Source organism: Trachemys scripta, chromosome 3 (genome assembly GCF_013100865.1).
Source record: "Trachemys scripta elegans isolate TJP31775 chromosome 3, CAS_Tse_1.0, whole genome shotgun sequence".
In the NCBI taxonomy this organism is placed as follows: Eukaryota; Metazoa; Chordata; order Testudines; family Emydidae; genus Trachemys; species Trachemys scripta.
The window spans coordinates 109,813,523-109,835,212 of NC_048300.1; the positions used below are offsets into that span (position 1 = coordinate 109,813,523).

At 43.4% G+C, this 21,690-nt stretch overlaps 1 protein-coding gene across 2 annotated transcripts in view; it reads left to right on the plus strand.

Moving 5' to 3' along the window:
- Positions 1–2,306: 2,306 nt before the first annotated feature.
- ECHDC1 (ethylmalonyl-CoA decarboxylase 1) overlaps positions 2,307–21,690 on the plus strand; it is a 43,775-nt gene continuing 24,391 nt past the window's right edge. The window contains exon 1 of one of the 2 annotated variants that reach the window (XM_034765718.1): positions 2,307–2,426. The gene's annotated coding sequence lies outside the window, so the exon portion shown is untranslated. Of the gene's footprint in view, positions 2,427–2,633; positions 2,712–21,690 lie in introns of those variants that run through there. The other variant, XM_034765719.1, reaches the window with a different exon arrangement.

Consider the following 21,690-nt stretch of genomic DNA (forward strand, 5'->3'; position numbering starts at 1 on the left):
ACTCTCCCACCTTGCAGGGTACTAGACCCCAGTATTTGCAGGGTACTCCAGCCAAACCCAGTCCAGTTTTGAATCACTACACTGTCACACCAGTCACTTCTAGTTGATTGAACCCAGAAGCAGTGTTCCACTGAGTAAAGATGTTCCAGATAAATACCCTGCCGAACTAACTGCTCAATTTCCTCCTCCTCTATTAGCCATATCCATAGCATCAACATCCCTACGAAACCACTGAGCCACATCCATCCATCAGTCTGACTGCAAACGCGTGTGCATCATCCTGTTTGTATTAACGACTATCATGATCATAGTGCTCAGCACTGGATCCTCCATGCTGCCTGACAGCAGTTTGAAAATGGTAATGTTAAAATTAACAGCTGCCAGGAGAGGAATCATGGAAGTTTTAGTCTGTTCCCCAGTTGCAGAATTTCTGTAATTCCCAGTAGGCATCCTGAAAATCCACTGCATGAAAAATCACAGAGCATAGAGCGAAGTGACACTGTGAATTCAACCAGTGACCAGGAGAGATAAATGCATAAACTGCTAAAGCTTGAACTAAAGAGTCAAACCTCTATAACAATGCACATTCTTGGCAGATTGGCATAGAGGAGGCCCTGTAACACACAGTCACAAGTGGGTTACGATTGCACCAAGGGATATCTGTCCAGGATGCTGAGTGGTTAATTTTAAAAAGCAGAGCTGTGTAGATGCAATGATTAACAAGAAAAGTGCCTTAAACTGGTATAATACCAGCATAGCCTAGTGGATAGAGTTCTGCAGGGGTTCTATCCTTGGTCTGTCACTGGCATGTTAGAGTGGGTCGACACAGCAATTAAACACTCATGACTGGCCCATGTCAGCTGGCTCCGGCTGTTTAATTGTGGCATAGACATTTGGGCTTTTGCTGAAGCCCAGGCTCTCGGGCCCTCCAGCCTTGCAAGCTCGAGTCAGCTGCCACGTATTTAATTGCTGTGTAGACATACCTTGAGATGGCCTTGGGGAAATCACTTCTCCCGTCTACCTCATGTTCTCTATCTGTAAAATGGGGTTAATTATAGTGATCTCCTTTGTAAAGCACTTTGAGATCTACTGAGGAAAAGTGCTATCAAAGAGCTAGGTATTATTCAGCTTTATAAAGTTAAATTGCACTTTAGAGCTAATCCAATGTAATCTCCTTATGTAGACATGGCCTCTGTGTAAACAAGGACAGTCATGTTTAACATTCTATTCCCACCTTGAACCACAACCATTTGATATAATGGTGAGCACAGGAGTTCCTCTCTATCCTGAGTGATAAATCACGTTTAACATCATGTTAGTTGCTATGACTCCTCAGGGTACTGTCTCACACTGCGAGAAATAATTAAGCAAGGAGATATAAAAATAAAATGATGTGTGAGACTGTAAGTGTCCACTTAAATCACACACAGAAAAATTTCCTTTTTTCCCAGCAAGAAACTGGGAATATAGCAAAATGCCCCTCCTTGCCCCCAAACCTCAATATTAAGCAGGGATGTGAATACATATAGCAAAATCCTGGTGGGGAGAGGGAAAGATGGTAACACAAAGAAAACTGACATCCTTGTCACATATGTGCACAACAAACATGCAAACATATTTAAGCAAAACTACTTACAGACATCTGAAGAAGTGAGGTTCTTACCCACGAAAGCTTATGCTCCCAATACTTCTGTTAGTCTTAAAGGTGCCACAGGACCCTCTGTTGCTTTTTACTTACAGACAGTTATATATTTGAAGGACTAAATAACAGAATGAATGAATAACCAAAATAAGGAGGGAATCATTTCTATTAAGCTATACGTTACCATACATTTTCATACTTTGACAAACTTACCTTTGGTCCTGACAAAATACTGCAAGCATATTGAGTACCCCGCACACAATTCACTAGGCGAGGGTGACATCACTGATGAAGAGTGGGTGTCCCTTATGTCCTAGGCATATTCTCACTAAGCAATTAGGGCTTTGAAAATATGTCTCATTTGGGGCAATCTGGTCTATCCCAAAGGGAAAATTATTGCTCTCCAGAAGTAATGGGATGAGCCCCACAGATAAGCTCTCTCTGGCAGGGATGGTTTAGCAGCATGCAGGATGAGCAAGCGGAGGCAGGGTGATCAGCCCAAGGCTCCCTGTAGCTGGTGGCAGCATTTTAACACCTCTCCACTCCAGATCATGAGTGGGTCACAGTCTCCCGCCCTGCGGCACTGACTCCCTGCCTTCCCCTTAGCCCCAGCCCTTGTCACTGTGCCACACACAACGTCAGCAGAGTCCCAGCTCCTCTCTGCTGACCTGACTGGGCCCTTTTACACACGGTGCTGGTTTCCGGGGGGGCCTCTTTCCCCGCAGCACGTTGTGCTGCTTGTCCTGGAGCTGGAGCAGCAACTTGCTGCAGGGAGTAGAACCAGGTCAGTGACTCGCTGGGTTGGAGCTAATGCACCCTCTGTTAACCCAAGGGTAGGGAATCTCAGCGCCCCTCACCCCTTCCTGTGGGGTGGCTCCTCTCCTTACTTCCCCCAATCTCTCTCCTCTGCCCTATTATTATTATTAATTAACCCTGGGATTGTAGGTTCTCATCTGTCCCACCCTATCCCTGATATTAATCTCTTCCAGGCTGGCGTCTTTTTTCCTTACCCAGTGTGAACCCCGGGAATTTGGGTTCTCCTCTCTGTCTCGCTCCCCCTTGCTCCAAGGTAAAATTAGTACCTGTTTGGTTCTCATCTCCTCCTCCCCAACCCCCCTCGTATCATATTGTCCCCCCAAATTGTAAGTCCTTGATGTTGCTATTTAACTCCCACCCAGATAATACTGGTCAGTTTGCTTTCTCTTTCCCCTCTTTGGCCATATTCATATATATATTTCCCCGTGGAGTTTTAGAAGCTACTTTAGTTTGTTTTTCCTGCCTTTGATAATTAAAAAGGCAATTGTAAACGGTGATACAAAATGTGGGGGTGGGTTGATTGGTTGGTTTGGTGGTGGGTTTTTGTTTGTTTTGCTAAGCTGTTTGAAAGACTGTTGTAAAAGTGTATAGAAATCTGACACGTGATTTGATAGTGAAATGGGAATGTGCAATATTCACAGAAAATTAGGCACTTACAGGCACCATTTAAAAAAAATCAAACCTATTATTTTGCTTCAAATAAATGTGTGATTATTCTAAGTCTTGCCACAAATCTCTTTGTTTGTTTCTCTTCTCCCATCTTTACAAACTGCAGGTTAAAATGGAGCTAGGGTAGTAAATATCTCTTCATTACTTAAGAGAGAAAAATCCTTAAGGAGCAGCTCTAGTTTTCACAGAAAGTGAATATTACCTGAATAAATTCAAAGCTAAGGTTCCACTTCTAATCAAACACTAGAAATATATGCAAATGCAGAGTCAGGGTCACCTGGACAATCTTAAACCTTCCTAGTGTTAGGATGGGGTTTTAATCTTAGTTGCTGGAGTGGATCAAATGATGTGAATTTTGAAATGCTAGTGACCTTTCCTTGGTTCTCCCTGCCCCAGGAGATTCTCTGTTATGAAGCTGTCTGTAGCCTCATGAGGCTGCTTGTTTTCTGTCTGCATGTTACTTAATAGTGTTCAGACCCTGTTCCTTTTTAATGCTAAGCTCTGCTGATTATTAACACCATGTTTAGGAGCTCTTGCCATTGTGGCAAGAGCTGAATTGCTACTTCACATACACATTAAATGCAAAATAGCAATCTTTTGAAGAAGGAGGGTTTGATAAGGATTTTAAGGTGTTTGCAGACTGTAGACATTTCAAATCCACTTAGAAGGTGAGGAGCTGTGGGGTACGATGAAGTGAGTTTTAGCCCATGAAAGCTTATGCTCAAATTTGTCTCTAAGGTGTCACAAATACTCCTGGTTCTTTTTGCTGATACAGACTAACACGGCTACCACTCTGAAACCTGGTATAATACAAGTGTATCTAGGATACCTACGTGTAATCTCACCTCACTGTGCATCTGGCATGTGAGCTATTAAATTTTTGTTAGAGACTTGTAGTTCTAGATATAACAGCCACATGTCTATACTAAGTGTCATAACACTTGAAGAAGAGCTCTGTGTAGCTCAAAAGATTGTCTTTTTCATCAACAGAATTTGGTCCAATGAAATATATGACCTCACCCACCTTGTCTCTCTAATATTCTGGGAACAACACTGCAAATAACAACGCTTTTACATTTGATACTATGTGGGGGAATTGTCCTGAATTATTGTCTGGAATCCAGTAACTTTCGGTGAAGAGTTGTAAAACCTGTCACTTTTTCAGAAATGTGTGTTGTGTTAAAGACAGGAACAGTTTGGTGTGTCTTAAATAGGCAAGTGCATTTAGGATTATAGGGACACTGTTGTCTGGAAAATTACACTTCTGTCTGAAAAGCTGTACCTACTATTGTTACAGAACCTCTGAGATTAGTTGGGGATTGGTCCTGCTTGAGCAGGGGGTTGGACTAGATGACCTCCTGAGGTCCCTTCCAACCCTGAGAACAGAGCATAGAGGAAATACTTATTTTTCTCTGGTTTTTAAATTTGTATGCTTTCTGCAATTTGGTAGCATCATTTTTGCAGATGATCAGTTGCATCACTGTCATGCACTGCCTGACAGCGGCTCAGTGTATACTCTGCAGGAGGATAGCAAAATAGAAATTGAAGAGGCAGTAGACAGGCATGTGAACAGACAGACATGTGGGAAGGAAGGATGGTCCAGTGGTTAGGGCACTAGCCTAGTACTTGGATTCAGTTCTCTGTTGTGCCACAAACTTCCGGTGTGACCTTGAGAACTGCAGCACAGAGAGACTATGTGACTTGCCCATCTGTAAAATAGAGATAATAGTTCTTCCTTACCTCACAAGGAAGGATAAATCCCTTGTGAAGATAAAATGTGAGGCACTCAGGTAACTTGGTGATATAAGTATCTAAGATAGAAAGGGAAGGTGGGATACACATGACTGAATTTGGTGTTACTTTTGAGCCCGCCCCAAAGACTCCTGTAAACATGCCTAAAGATTAAACAGAATGCTCTAACTTTTTTTTTAATTAAATGGTGTTCTGTCACAAGACTGAATCTTTTAAAAAAAATTAGTCAGTTTAAAAAAATCATGTTGACTAAGTCCTTTAAATATAAAATAGTACCCAAGCAGTTCGTCAACAAGACATAAGCTCACTTCTTAATTTTCAGAGTCACTGGTGTGGTTCTGAACATTGTGAAAGCAACCCATCAAATTTTTCCCCAAGATCAGCTAATACTATGTGCTGGGATGGTAAAATATTTTGGATTTTAAGCTTTTGATAATATTATATCTATTTTAAACAGTCAGAAAGAAAGTCTTTCTTTCTCTGTGTCAATATGCCTTGTTTTAACTGTTTCCTTTAGGCCCTGATCCTATATGCTGTTCTATGCAGATGTACTCCTGCATCCATGAGAGTTTGCAAGATCAGCCTTATCTGCTAAAATCAGGGACTTTCTTTATACTTCACTTTGTATAGCATCTTGCTGGACCTTAAGGAATAATAATAATAAACATATGATTCTCTTGCATTCTGTATTTCCATAGCTTCTACTGTTATATTTTACTCTGAATTTTGAAATACCAGGCTAACATTTGTGGATTTGGTGAAACTACAATGTTCTCTTGAGATTTTAAGTTTAATATTTATAACTTTAGCTGCATCAATGATGAAGCCTTTTGTCTAGAAAATTCCTTACATTTTTGAATAATGTCTATGACATTTGACATTGATTTTTGGTTTCTAAAAGATATATTTATTGGTCTGGACATCTCAGCATTATTAACATGAGGCTCATAGAATAAGTTCGTCAATTATCAGTGAAGAGTCATGGACTAAAATGGAGGTATGTTCTATTGAAGCTTTGTTGTCTATGGGTGCAGACAGCCTAAGGTGCAATGTGATGGTAGATCTGACCCAGCTTTACCAGAGTCCATATGAATATTATAATGCCTGCATGGGCTCATGCAAGTATCTTAAGATATTCCATCTCTTTAGTAAGTAGGGGACTGATCCAGTTCCTATTGAAGTCAGTGGGATTTGGATCAGGTCCCAATAACTATTGTCCCTTCCCTCTTCCGCAGCCTCATGCTACTGAAAGATACTCTTCCTTGATTAAGCTACCTCAGCATAACAAATAGAAACAAAACAAATATTTTTTTACTAAAAATATTAAAAGTGACTAGTGATTTTGGGTGACTTGATATTTGGGTATCTGTCTTTGAGACATCTGAAAGAAACTTGGTTTTCAGAAAGTACTCAGTACCCAGCTTCTAAGAATCAGGCCCCTTTAATGTATCTCACACTCAGGCAACCAAAAATTGAGGCATCTTAAATCACAGGTCACTTCTGAAAATCTTGGATCTTGGTACACCTCTACCCCGATATAATGCTGTCCTCGGGAGCCAAAAAATCTTACCGCGTTATAAGTGAACTTGCTTTGATCCACCGGAGTGCGCAGCCCCTCCCCCCCCCCACCCCCGGAGCACTGCTTTACTGCGTTATATCCGAATTCATGTTATATGGGGTTACGTTATATCGGGGTAGAGGTGTATTTCTAAGATCTAACTGTTTCAGAAGAGGGAATGGAAAGTGAGGACCATTAGGAAATTCTTCTAACTTTTGGCAAAGCTTTTTGGGGAATCCTGCTTTCTTGAGAATGTTTTGCCTGATTTTCTCCAAACTCTTCATTCTCATAAGTAAGCTGGAGAAATGCGGGGTCAGTAGAACTACCACTAAGTGGATACATAATTGATTAAACAACTGCAAACAAAGAGTAACTATTAATGGAGTGGTGTCAAATTGGAGAGAGGTCTCAAGTGGGGTTCCACAGGGATCAGTTCTGGATCTGGTGGATGTGGGAATGGAGAGCATACTGATCAAATTTGCAGATGAGACAGAGCTGAGGGAGGGGGTTGCAAACACTTTGGAGGATAGAACTAAAATTCAAAGGGATCTTGATAAATTGGAGAACTGGGCTAGAGATGACAAAATGTAATTCAACAAAGAAGAAAAAGCAAATGCACAAATACAGAATGGGGGATAACTGGCTTGACAGCAACACTGCTGAGAAGGATCTGGGAGTTGTGGTGGATCACAATCTCAACGTGAGTCAACAATGTGATGCTGTTGGGGGAAAAAAGGCAATTGCAATTTTGGATTGCATTAACAGAGGCATAGCAAGTCATGGGGAGGTTATAGTACCGCTCTATTCGGTGCTGGTTAGGCCTCAGATGGAGTATTATGTCCAGTTTTGTATAGAAAATATGTAGAGAAACTGGAAAGGATCCAGAGGTGAGCGACAAAGATGATCAAAGGGACGGAATGCCAGCCATATGAGCAAAGGTCGAAGGAACTGGCTATTTTTAGTTTGGAAATGAGGAGACTAAGGAGACGACATGATAGCAGTCTTCAAATATTTGAAAGGCTACCATAAAAAAGATGGAGAAAAATTGTTCTCTCTTGCTACAGAGAGCAGAACAAGAAGCAGTGGGTTCAAACTACAGCATAGCACAGCAGATTTGCATTAAATCTCAGGAAAAACTTCCTAACTGTAAGAACAGTAGGACAATCAAACGAACTGCCTCAGGCAGTTGTGGAATTTCCTTCACTGGAGGCTTTCAAAAGGAGACTGGACAGCCATGTCTTGGATGGTTTAGACACAACAAATCCTGAATCTTGGCAGGGGATTAGACTAGATGACCCTTGTGGTCCCTTCAGGTAAGGGACCTTGAACGCCTGTCTTCATGAAGGCTGGGTAGATTATTGTAAAGTTGCAAGAGTAGGGAGCAAAATGAGAAGTGCTTTTATGAAAAAAACGCTTACTAGACTGAAAACATATTGAAGACACATCCGCAAAAAATAAGACACCAGTCACTGGTGCAAATAAATTGCGAATCCTCTGCAACTAAACTGATTATCCTGCTGCTCTTACTAGTATAAGATTTATAGGTTTGAAGGCCAGAAAGGACCATTATGATCATCTAACCCAGTGGTTCCCAAACTTTAACAACTTGTGAACCCTTTTCACTAAAATGTCAAGTCTCGCGAACCCCCTCCTAAAAATGAATATTCCCAGGGATTTTCTCCTTTACCTGAGTATAAATTATAAAAGCAGTGATCTTGGAAATATAAAATTTGTTTTTATGACATGTTTATTGCACACTATTTATTATTAATTACTATTTATCATTACAGTATTTTTATTACATTATGAAAATGGCAACACTCTTCCAAGATCTCACTTTCGTAGCTTATATCACTTGAATAAGCCTGTTATAAGACAAGGCTCTTATGTTTCATCAAGGAGTATCAGATGTGAAACAGCATGAAGGTATTTAAGAAGCCAACTCAAAGAGTTCCTCCTACACAAGCATCCAGGTCTTGAGTTGTCCAGGAAAGCACCACACGTTACAACAAAGCTTAAACTTGTTCTTCATAATAATTTTTAAAACAATACTAGCTGCCTATTTAATTTTAAAAACAGCAAAAAATATCCACCTCCCTCTCCATTTCTTATAAGGAGTCTTGAAGTTTAAATCTCCTCAGTGTGGTAGATAGGCTTGCTTTGATCTGCTTAGCTCTTGGAAGTCCAGGGGCTCCAGGCTGCTGGCCCCATGCTGCCCGGGGGCCCTAGCAACAGCTCTGTCTGCCATTAGGGAATTTTTTCCCGACAACCCCCTGTTTGGTTCCCCAGTTTGGGAACCACTGATCTAACCTGACCTCCTCTATAACACAGGCCTAGAACTTCTCCAAAATCATTCCTAGAGCAGATCTTTTAGAAAAATATCTAATCTTGATTTTAAAATGGTCAGTGATGGAGAATCCACCACAACCTTTGGTGAATTGTTTCAATGGTTAATTACTGTCACCATTAAAAATGTACATCTTATTTCCAGTCTGAATTTAAACAGCTTCAACTTCCAGCCGTTGGCTTGTGTTACACCTTTCTCTGCTAGATTGAAGAGCCCCCTATTAAATATTTGTTCCCCATGTAGATACTTATAAACTGTAATCAAGTCATCCCTTAACCTTCTCTTTGTTAAGCTAAATAGATTGAGCTCCTTAAATCCATCACTATAAGGCTGTTTTCTAATCTTTTAATCAATCTCATGGCTCTTCTCTGAACTCGCCAATTTATTAACATCCTTCTTGAATTGTGGGCACCAGAGCTGGACACAGTATTCCAGCAGAGGTTGCACCAATGCCAAATACAAAGGTAAAACAACTTCTTTACTACTACCCAAGATTTTGCGTTTATGTATCCCAGGATTACATTAGCTCTTTTGGCTACAGCGTTACACTGGGAGCTCATGATTATCCACCACAATCCTCAAATGTGTTTGACTTATTGCTTCCCAGGATAGAGTCCCCCCATCATGTAAGTATGGCCTACTTTGTTCCTAGATGTATACATTTACATTTACCCATATTAAAACTCACATTATTTGCTTGTGCCCAGTTTACCAAATGAGCCAGATAGCTCTGAATCAGTGACTGGTCCTTTTCATTATTTAACACTCCACCAATTTTTGTGTCATCTGCAAACTTTATCAGGGATAATTTTATGTTTTCTTCCAGGGCTTTAATAAAAATGTTAAATAGTGTAGAGCTACCCACTGGAAACAAACCCGCTCAATGAATAGTCCCCTCTTACAGTTACATTTTGAGACCTACGATATGATGATAAGAATGTTGCATTTATTCCTCCCTCAGAGCCAGTTTACTTGCAGAGTTGGGGAATTACATTCTCAGATTTAAAAAAAAAAAAAAAAAAAACCCACCTTGGGTGGAGAAAATTACAGGTTCAATTATAGAGGCTACATCTGGCCCATGATATTTATGAATCATACTGTACCAGCTCAGGAACATTAAACCAGGCTTGGGTTGTCTGTCTGTCTCTTTTCCTGAGGACTGGGAATTACAACCATCTCCATAGATAAGCTATATTTGTGGGTGACATTTTAGAGGAATGCTTTTGAAAACTTGGCTTGCTGACTGTAAAGTTACTAAAACTTTGTGGGGCAAATACATCCTTGATGTAACTCTATTATTTCAATGAATCTAGATACCTTTAATAATCTAGGATTTTGTAGAAGGTGGGGAGTTGTAATTTCTAGTACTGTATAGCTATAGTTGGAAGGAGCTCATCTATCTTTTTTTTTTTATTAATGGAGATATCCCATCTCCTAGACCTGGAAGGGACCTTGAAAGGCCATTGAGTCCAGCCCCCTGCCTTCACTAGCAGGACCAAGTACTGATTTTGCCTCAGATTCCTAAGTGGCTCCCTCAAGGATTGAACTCACAAGCCTGGGTTTAGCAGGTCAATGCTCAAACCACTGAGCTATCCCTCCCCTCATTATATATAGATGTCTAAAAAGCACCCATCAGACACTACTTGCTGACCATGTCATTTTTTTTTCACAAGACTTTTCACTTAATAAAGCAAATATATACTTATTACTACCTCCTTAGGCAAATGCTTGAATCTGATGAAGAAATAGCATATCTTCTCCCATCTTGATTTAATGACTTCAGTGTAATGGGCTATCGTGATTATCACTACAAAAGTTTTTTTTCTCCTGCTGATAATAGCCCACCTTAATTGATTACTCTTGTTATAGTTGGTATGGCAACACCCATTTTTTCATGTCTTCTGTGTGTGTATATATATCTTCCTACTGTATTTTCCACTGCATGCATCTGATGAACTGGGTTTTAGCCCACGAAAGCTTATGCTCAATAAATTTGTTAGTCTCTAAGATGCCACAAGTACTTCTTGTTCTTTTTGCTGATACAGCCTAACACGGCTATCACTCTGAAAAGTGTAAAGATAATCCACTAGGTCTCTAGTTAAATTGTTCCAGTGTTTAATTACCTTCATGGTTCTTTTCAGAAATTTGTCCAAGTAAGACATTGTCCCACCAATGACAAAAAAAATAGGGGATACAGTTGGAAAGTAGGGACAGATTTTAAAAGCAAGGGTCATGCTCCAGTTTGGCCCTGTCCTGTAACATCTGTTACTTCCTGATGCCTGAACTGGCATTTCTAAAGGCAAAACTTTTGGTCTTGAGTAACAAGGAGCACAGTCTCTGGTTCAGGATACTGCCCCCCCCCCTTTCTTTCTTCCCTCCATCTCTTGGTTGTCACCCTCCTTTCCTGCCCCTTACCAATGCTGCTCAAAGCTCTCCCTTCCGAGAGTTCCATGTTACTCTTCTTCCAAGTACCACCAGTGCTGGTAGGTTGAACTTCTAATATTTAAAGCTATTTACTAGCATCAGATATCATAAACATAGGTGCAAGTCCACATAAAAAAGGAGGGGTCTGTAAAGAGCCCCATGCCCAGGCCCACCGATGGCGGGGGGCAAAGGGGACAATTGCCCAGGGGCCCAGGTGATTTTAAAGGGCCTGGTGGCCTGCAGCTGCTGCCGTGGTAGTGACGGCGGGGCCGGGAGCCCTGTGCTCTTTTAAATCACCCAGGCGGGCCGCTGGGCTCCTAAGCACGCGCCGGATGGTGACCGCTCCAGGCCCCATGCTTTGGGGGGACCTGCGGGCTGGCGTGATTGGCCGGCGCGGTTGGTCCCGGAACTGACGGATTTGTCACTTCCGCCCCAGGTTCTGCACCCCCCTAGGGACGGCCCTGGGGCCCAGAATTGCTGTTGCCAGGCCTGCCCATGCCACTCACAGCTTAGCATTCCCCTCCAACAATAGTGTGGCTCTCCACCCACCCACCTTCACGTACCAGCTGCGGGTATTCAGTCATAGGCTCCAGGAGTTAGCAGTTTTTTTTTATCAGTCCTCCTGAGGAACAGGAAAGGCTGAAGGGCATTTGTGTTATTGTCCCCCCCGTCCCCCCACCGGTGCCTGTGAAGGTATCGGGAATTATTTTCTCCCTTCCCCACATGCCAGGAACGGAGACCTGAGATGAGGATATGCCCAGGAGGAGGCCATTGGAGATTTTCCTCCCCTCTCCACCTGCAACAAGAGGGAAGCTGGACCAGTGGTCACTGGCAGGCCCATCACCCTTTTGGCAGCATCTAGTAATATTGATAACAGTTCCCAAATAATACAGTGTGCCAGGCTGTTGCAGCTGGGAGAAAGAAATTGGATTAACAGAATGGGATTGCATGCCCAGGACAAATATGGCAGTTATGAATCATAGCTCACAGCCTCCCACCTGGTCTTGGAGCATGGAATTGCCTGGTTTAGAGAAGGAATGCACAGCCCTCCTCTGGCATTGAACTTAAGTGTCAATACTGGGTATGAGGTCAGATGAATCCATGATTTGAAAGTCCAAGGGCAAAACCCTAAATCCCTGACTTCCAGAGACCTCCATGACATTCTCTGCTTCAGCCCAGGGGCTGCAGGACTCTGGAGCTAACAGCCAGTGGGGCCCTGGTAGGGTTCAAGCGACAGGGGGCCCCCTGAAAGATTTCAGCCACGATGACAGACTCCTGAGGGGGCCCTCCTCAGGGTTCCAGCAATGGGCGACAGCCTCGCGTGGGGGAGGGGGATGCCTCGAGCGAGCAGCTGGGGTGTCCCATTTTCTCTTTGGGAAATATGGTCACTCTGCAGCTCCCAGCTGCTGTGGGCTGAGTGGGGAACCCTAAGCTTCCAGCCACCAAGGTGGTGGGGGAAACCATGGAGTCACAGCAGCAAAAGTCTCAGATAGATCACAGCTTCTGTGAATTTTTGTTTATTGCCTGTGACCTGTGACTTTTACTAAAAATAACCATGACAAAATATTAGCCTTATTTATAACCATCACCAGCCATTGGTATAGATATATATTAGTGATCACTTGCAATATGCCAGAGCTCTGGCAAGTTTAAAAACATGCTAAAAATACTAACAGGCCACAATGCTAATTACTCCCGTGTTGACCACCTGTGATTTCTACAGGAAAGTTTGTCATTGAAAAAGTTATTCTATAAACTGATTATGGTACAGATAATAGTGGAGTGTAGCAGACCCTGTAGCATACCCTATACTTCCACTAACCGTCCTAGTAAATCTCATGTACTTATGTGGCCCCCACCATTCTGAGCACCTCACAATCTTTAATGTGGTTTCCCCCATTTTACATATGGGGTGGCTGAGGCACAGCAAGTCTTAGTGACTTTGTTTACAGTCAGTGGAATTGAACCTGGGTCTCTCAAGTCCTATTGGGCCATTTTATCTTCTTGGCCAGTTTGTTCTGTATAGTCATGTTATAATCCGAGAATTTAGCAATTTTACTTGATTGGTTTAACAGAGAATATTTATAATTAAAGAATCCAAACAGCATTTGTTATATTTACTCCACTCTGTTGTACTCTTACCATAAACAACCTGCAAAAATCAATTCCAGCCATTCCATGGGCTACAAGTGCTCCACGCTGACTGAAATTTTGCTTTTTGTTTGTTAGAGATCAACAAAAATCCCTTTGGTATGAAAGAACTAAATGCTTAAATTCCGAGCTTGTCCTACCTGGTCTCTCAAGTCCTATTGTCCTAAGTGGTTATCTTTCTCAGATTGAGCTGTTAAAAAATCTCTTTTTTCATTGAATTAAAGTAATGTTGTACAGTGACCAGTATTATGGAGGATGGTGAAAAATAATTCCATGATAATACCTTGTCTTGTATGAGTCATTAATCATGACTCATGATCAGCAGGCAATGATGTCCAATTTGTTTTCTAATCCTTCACTTGCTGATGCTCTTTATTGCCATAGCAATAATAGTAAAAAAGGCCTGTTAATGCATACACCCACACAGAATTTAAATGGTCAGATTTTTTTCCGGAATAAAATTTCCATAGCTTGAGTCTATTTTGCTCTAAACTTATTATTTTTAACAGGCAAAATTTAAGAAATATCAAACGTGATCATACAGGTATAATTTGGCAGTGAGTTAAACTAATAAAAGGAGGTTTGTGTCTTTTGTGTATGCTTTGGAGCAGTCACTGACTGCACTGACAGTTAAATGTAGTGTATTGTTTTTTGTGGTGACTGCGGAAATTTTGAGTCTGTGAAAGTGGGGGACTAATAGCACTGCAGTAAGTCGAGCATAATAAAGGAAAACACAGCGCAAGCTATCCCACACAGCTCTGCTAACACACCTGGATCATCCCTGCTTCTCTAGTCTGTCCTCTCTTGAGCCGAGACTAGCAACTGTGCAGTAGCTTTTGTTATGTGGTAGCATGTCCAGTATAGACTATAAAGGGTCAGAAGACTGAGATTATCAACCTGTTTTCATCTGTGAACTCAGATTGCCATAATGAAAAACTAGTGAATTAGTCCACTTTGTCATTTGTTATGTATTCTTCTGCTTCTTCTTCTTCTTTGTCTTATGGTAATCCTGAAAGGCCTATTATGCTAGGTGCTGTGAAAACAGAAGATCTATCAAAAAGACCAGACAGAGAAGCAACTTAATTAAAAAAGAAAAACAAAAAAAACAGCTTTGGAAATCTGTTAAGTCTATACTTGGAGCAGAAAAACAACTTAAACAATTCTAAAAGGTGATTGTTGAAATGTCATGGGCAGAAGGAGGTGTGTGATTAAATAGTTTGGAGTTATAAACAGTATAAAAGGTTGATCTCAGAAGAACAAGTACAAATTAATTCATCACCAACTTGGTAGCTTTTTTTAAAAACAATCTCTCTCTCGTATTCTAATGTAAGATGGAAATAGTCTGTCATGGATGAAGATAACACCTTTATACTTAGCAAGTAGTTCTGTCTTTGGAGGTATTTTAGGAGAAGCTTTCCATAGCTATCCCTGTAAAAATGAACCCTTTCCCTGCTGCTGTGAGTGTCATTACAGAATATATATACGTGTGCCCGTGCACACACACAAACCTTTTTTTATTTATTTGGGGTAGAAGGTGCAAACACAAGGGTTATGGCCTCAATAATGGTTAGTAGTCTTACAGCTATTTACAATATACCATGAAAAGTCAGAAATCGACCGAGAGCTCACAGGTGAACAGGTGTTGGCCATTCAGTAAAGGGTGACATTGCTGTCTGCAAAACATAAAATCTTCATTGACATAGTTTGCAGATGACACAAAAAAAAAAAGTGGTAAATAATGAAGAGGACAGCTCGCTAATACAGGGCAATCTGGATTGCTTAGTAAACTGGTCACAAGCAAACAATATGCATTTTAAAATAGTTAAACGTAGATGTACATATCTAGGAACAAAGAATGCAGGCCATATTTACAGGATTGGGGGGCTATATCCTGGGAAGCAGTGACTCTGAAAAAGTTTTGGGAGTCAGGTAGATCATCAGCTGAACATAAGATCGCAATATGACCTTGTCGCTAAAAGAGCTAATGCGATCCTGGGATGCATAAACAGGATATTCTCGAGTAGGTGTAGAGAGGTTATTTTACCTATGCATTTGACGTTGGTGTGACATCTGTAGGAGCAGGATTTTATATTTGTACTATAAGAATTAATGTATGATTTGATCATCCAGCCATCCTCCCTTTTTGAATAACAGAAAGGAATGACCCTCTGGAACATTGGTAGACATGCATCTGACAGACTGCCAGTGTCTATACTGATGTTAAGGCAGGGACAGACCAGAACAATCCTTATGACTGATTATGGTCACTCTTTTGTTTTAGGATAAATTATAATGTCTACTATGGTTTCCTATATATATTATAAATTAGGCACACTAGTTAAATATACATTTCTTTGTTTTAAGGTTTAGTAAGTAAGAGACAAGATCTTGTATTGTGTCTATGTTGAGGAGATTAGAGGAATGTTGAAGGCATGGGCCACAATGTGAACTGTTTTGATTACAAGATTTAGTAAGGTGTAATTTACAGTGCCTTTCTTGCTCAACATAAAAACCGCTGTATACCTTTGAAGGTCTCTGTAAAAGACTGTTTGTGTGAATGAGGAATGCATGCATCAGGAAAAGATAAGGTGTGAAGGCCATTGTTAAAGTCAGATGGTCAAGGAAGTAGGAGTGAAGAAACTTAAGGACACCAGAGAACCATCAACACGCATCCATAAGTGAGGAGGTGGAGGCTGGTACCTCTAAAGACAAGACAATTGATTAAATCAAAACCAGGACAGGATAAAAATTAAAAAAATAAAGCTGGTAGGGTGAGAGGGAATGCCCAAAAAAAAAATGCAATTGAGGTAGAGCCCTGCAGCGGGTATGGTACTGCCACCCTTACTTCTGTGCTACTGTTGGCAATGGTGGTGCTGCTGGGACGTTCATGTTTGTGGCACAGGAAGACTAATTTTTTTAATCCCACTCCTGCAATACCCACCCCCACCCGCTCCCGCATTGTGTGTTGAATTTTTATCCCACTGCCGTAATAACGGGAGCAGGATAAAAATTCAACAATGAAGGAGCAGGTGGGAGTAGGTCTTGCAGGGCGGGAGCAGGATTAAAACAATAGTCCCTTGCAGGGTTCTAGTAGGGGGCGCAAATATGCTTGCTCGCCGTGGGCGCTAAAATGCCTAGTTACAGCTCTGCATGGCAGCTCTCGTGGCTCCTGTCCTACAGGGTGGGCTGGGCTCACCTTCCTACTCCAGGCACTGCAATCTCTGTGGTTCCACTGCTACTCAGGCTTGGCCCAGCCATCATGTTGCCGGTAGTCTGGGTAGGCCAAATTTCAGTGTGGGACAGTGCAACCCATGAGCCAGGTCGCAATTCCACTCTCACAAATTTGGTCCAGTGAGGGGGAGTGGGGCCAAACCTGAGTGGTGCTGCAACCGTGGAGGTTGCAATGCCTAGAATGGAGAGCCGAGCCCAGCCACACCCACAGCATAGGAGCTGCAGAAACCACCACTGTGGGGTGAGTGCTGGGCAGGACCCCCGCACCCCAGGTGCAGGACCTGACTGAAACTGCCCCAGGGTCTGCACCCCCAGACTATTTACTGGGTCACAACAGGTCATAAACATTTACAAATGAGCCCAAAAAGGTTGAGAACCACTGGACTATATGATCACAATGGTCCCTTCTGACACTGGAAGCTTTGAATCTATGAAAGACAAACATGCCAGTAGCAGCATTGTTCACCCTTCACTCTTTTTATTTAGGTTCTAAAAAGTGTGTGTACATATGCATATATAATTATTAATTTGGTCTATTTTTAACAAACACATGTCCATTCACTCCACACATAACTTAAAAGCCAACTGTCAAAAATTCTCTCTATTATGAATAAATCTTGGTTTGGGTTCAGATCAGAGCTGCTTTCCAGAAAAAACCCTTAGGATTGACAAAAAGTTCCTTTGACTTTTTGACCTATTTTGACAACAGAAACATTGCAGCACGTCTCTCAGTGGTCTTTCTTAGGGTATGTCTACGCTACGGATTAATCCGAATGTATATAATTCGAATTTTGGAAACAGATTGTATAAAATCGAATGTATGCGGCCACACTAAGCACATTAATTCGGCGATGTGCGTCCATGTACCGGGGCTAGCGTTGATTTTCAGAGCGTTGCACTGTAGGTAGCTATCCCATAGTTCCCGCAGTCTCCTCCGCCCATTGGAATTCTGGGTTGAGATCCCAATGCCTGATGGGGCCAAAAACATTGTCATGGGTGGTTCTGGGTACATCCTCCCCCCTCTCCAGGGAAGCAACGTCAGACAATCGTTTCGCGCCTTTTTCCTGGGGAAACCGTGCAGACGCCATACCACGGCAAGCATGGAGCCCGCTCAGCTCAAGACAGCAGTCATGAACATTGTAAACACCTCGCGCGTTATTGTGCAGTTTATGCTGAACCAGAACCTGCAAAACCAGGCGGCAAGGAGTAGGCTACGGCAGCGCGGCGGCGAGAGTGATGAGGACATGGAATTCTATCAAACCATGGGCCCCGGTGCTTTGGAGATCATGCTGTTAATGGGGCAGGTTATAGCCATGGAACGCCGATTCTGGGCCCGGGAAACAAGCACAGACTGGTGGGACCGCATAGTGTTGCAGGTGTGGGACGATTCCCAGTGGCTGCAAAACTTTTGCATGCATAAGGGCACTTTCATGGAACTTTGTGACTTGCTTTCCCCTGCCCTGAAGCGCCAGAATACCAAGATGAGAGCAGCCCTCACAGTTGAGAAGCGAGTGGCGATAGCTTGCAACGCCAGACAGCTACCGGTCAGTCAGTAATCAATTTGGAGTGGGCAAATCTACTGTGGGGGCTGCTGTGATGCAAGCAGCCAAAGCAATCACTGAGCTGCTGCTATGAAAGGTAGTGACTCTGGGAAATGTGCAGGTCATAGTGGATGGCTTTGCTGCAGTGGGATTCCCTAACTGTGGTGGGGCAATAGATGGAACCCATATCCCTATCTTGGCACTGGAGCACTAGGGTACCCAGTACATAAACCGCAAGGGGTACTTTTCAATGGTGCTGCAAGCGCTTGTGGATCACAAGGGACGTTTCACCAACATCAATGTGGGCTGGCTGGGAAGGGTTCATGACGCTCGCGTCTTCAGGAACGCTACTCTGTTTAAATGGCTGCAGCAAGGAACTTACTTCCCGGACCAGAAAATAACCGTTGGGGATGTTGAAATGCCAATAGTTATTCTTGGGGACCCAGCCTACCCCTTAATGCCATGGCTCATGAAGCCATACACAGGCAGCCTGGACAGGAGTCAGAAGCTGTTCAACTACAGGCTGAGCAAGTGCAGAAAGGTGGTAGAATGTGCATTTGGCCGTTTAAAAGGTCGCTGGCGATCGTTACTGACTCGGTCAGACCTCCTCCAAACCAATATCCCCATTGTTATTGCTGCTTGCTGTGTGCTCCACAATCTCTGTGAGAGTAAGGGGGAGACCTTTATGGCGGGGTGGGAGGCTGAGGCAAATCGCCTGGCTGCTGATTATGCACGCCCAGACACTAGGGCGATTAGAAGATCACACCAGGAAGCGTTGCGCGTCAGAGAAGCTTTGAAAACCAATTTCATGACTGGCCAGGCTACGGTGTGAAAGTTCTGTTTGTTGAAAACCCGCTCCCTTGATTGACTCATTCCTTGTAAGCAAACCACCCTCCCCCCTTAAATCACAGCTTGCTTTTAAAAGAAATAAAGTCACTATCGTTTAAAAATCATGTATTCTTTATTAAACATAGGGAGAGAACCGACAAGGTAACCCGGATGAGGTTTGGGAGGAGGATAGGAGGGAAGTAAAAGGCCACTGAAAAAATTCAATATAATGACAGCCTTTTGGTTGGGCTGTCCACTGGGGTGGAGTGGGAGGGTGCATGGAGCCTCCCCCCTCTCCCCTCGCGTTCTTACACGTCTGGCTGAGGAGGCTATGGAACATGGTGATGGGGGATGGAGGTTATACAGCGGCTGCAGCGGCACTCTGTTATCCTGCTGCCGTTCCTGAAGCTCCACCAGACGCCGGACCATGTCCGTTTGATCACGCAACAGCCCCAGCATTGCAGCCTGCCACCTCTCATCTCGAGCGTCCCTCATGACCTCACGTTCACAGGCATCTTTCCTGTACTTAGATACCGTGTCCTTCCACTCATTCAAATGAGCTCTTTCATTGCAGGTGCATTCCATTATTTCCGAGAACATCTCGTCTCGCGTCCTCTTTCTCCACCGCCTTATCTGAGATAGCCTTCGGGACAGAGGAGGGAGGCTTGAAAAATTTGCAGCTGCTGGAGGGATGGAAAAAAGGAGAGAAGTTTTTAAAAAGATACATTTTACAGAACAATGCTTATACTCTTTCGCGGTGAAAAACACTATTCATATTACATAGCACATGTGATTTCAGTACAAGGTTGCATTTTCCATCTTAATATTGAGTGCCTGTGGCTTTGGTGTTAGAGATCACAGACGCAGGTCCGGGCAACAGAATTCGGCTTGCATGCGGCCATGGTAAGCCATTGTCTTTCGGCTTCTGCACCCTTTTTTCCCACATACCAAGCAAAACCCATTGACTGCTGCAGTTTTCCTGTTAACCTTCAGCAGCAGAAAACAAACTAACCCCCCGCCCCCCATCCAGTTCTCTGGGATGATCGCTTTATCCCTCACTCCACCGCGTGGCTGGTATCAGGGAAGATCCCTGCTAGCCAAAGGCGAAAAGTTCAGCGCCAATTCCTCCCCTCCCCGCCCCCGCGCATGGCTAACTGCAGGGAAGGATTTCTTTTCAGCCACAGGCAAACAGCTCAGTAGGAACGGCCACCTCTGTCCCCTTAATTAAATTCCCGTATTTCAACCAGGTTACCATGAGCGATATCACTTTCCTGAGGATTACATAGCGAGATAAAGAATGGATGTTGCTTGAATGCCAGCAAACACCGGGACCATACGCTGCCAGGCTGTGTCATGCTATGATACCAGATTACTTGCTACTAACATGGCGTGGTCAAGTGTCCTACCATGGAGGACGGAATAAGGCTGCACTGCCCAGAAACCTTCTGCAAAGGCTTTTGGAGTACCTCCAGGAGAGCTTCATGGAGATGTCCCTGGAGGATTTCCACTCCATCCCCAGACACGTTAACAGACTTTTCCAGTAGCTGTACTGGCCGCGAATGCATCCCAAGTTCTCAGGGCAAATTAATCATTGAAAAACGCTTGCTTTTAAACCATGTTTTATATTTTAAAAGGTAAACTCACCTGAGATCCCTTCCATGGTCTTGGGTACTGGCTTGGGAGGGTACTTCAGTCAGGTTGAGAAAAAGATCCTGGCTGTTGGGGAGAATGGAGTGTTGTGTGCTCTCCGCAAGCTCGTCGTCGTCCTCGTCCTCCTCCTCCTCTTCCCCGTCCGCAGAATCCTCAGGTGTGGTTGATGAGATTACCCTCGTCTCAGAATCCGCGGTCAGAGGTGGCGGCCCCCCCTAGAATTACATGCAGCTCAGCGTAGAAGCGGCCTGTCTGCGTCTCTGACCCGGAGCGACCGTTTGCCTCTTTGGTTTTTTGATAGGCTTGTCTGAGCTCCTTGACTTTCACGCGACACTGCTCTGAGTCCCTATTGTGGCCTCTCTCCATCATGCCTTTGGAGATTTTTTCAAAAGTTTTGGCATTTCGTCTTTTCGAACGAAGTTCTGCTAGCACTGAATCCTCTCCCCATATAGCGATCAGATCCAGTACCTCCCGTACGGTCCATGCTGGTGCTCTTTTTCGATTATCGGCCTGCATGGTTATCTGTGCTGATGAGCTCTCTGTAGTCACCTGTACTCTCCTGTGCTGGGCAAACAGGAAATGAAATTCATATGTTTGCGGGGCTTTTCCTGTCTACCTGGCCAGTGCATCCGAGTTCAGATTGCTGTCCAGAGCGGTCACAATGGTGCACTGTGGGATAGCTCCCGGAGGCCAATACCATCCAATTGCGGCCACACTAACCCTAATTCGAAATGACAATATCGATTTTGGTACTACTCCGTTCGTCGGGGAGGAGTACAGAAATGGATTTTAAGAGCCCTTTATTTCGAAATAAATGGCTTCGTTGTGTGGACGGGTGCAGGGTTAATTTGATTTAACGCTGCTAAATTTGAATTAAACTCAGTCTTAGGCCTGGTCTACACTATGTCTACACTAGCACTTATGTTGCTCAGGGGTGTGGACAGCGCTATGTCGGCGGGAGAGCTTCTCCCGCCGACATAGCTACTGGTGTTGGGGGTGGATTAATTAAGTCAACAGGAGAGCTCTCTCCTGTCCCCTTAGAGTGGCTACGTGAGAGATTACAGCAGCACAGCTGCATGGG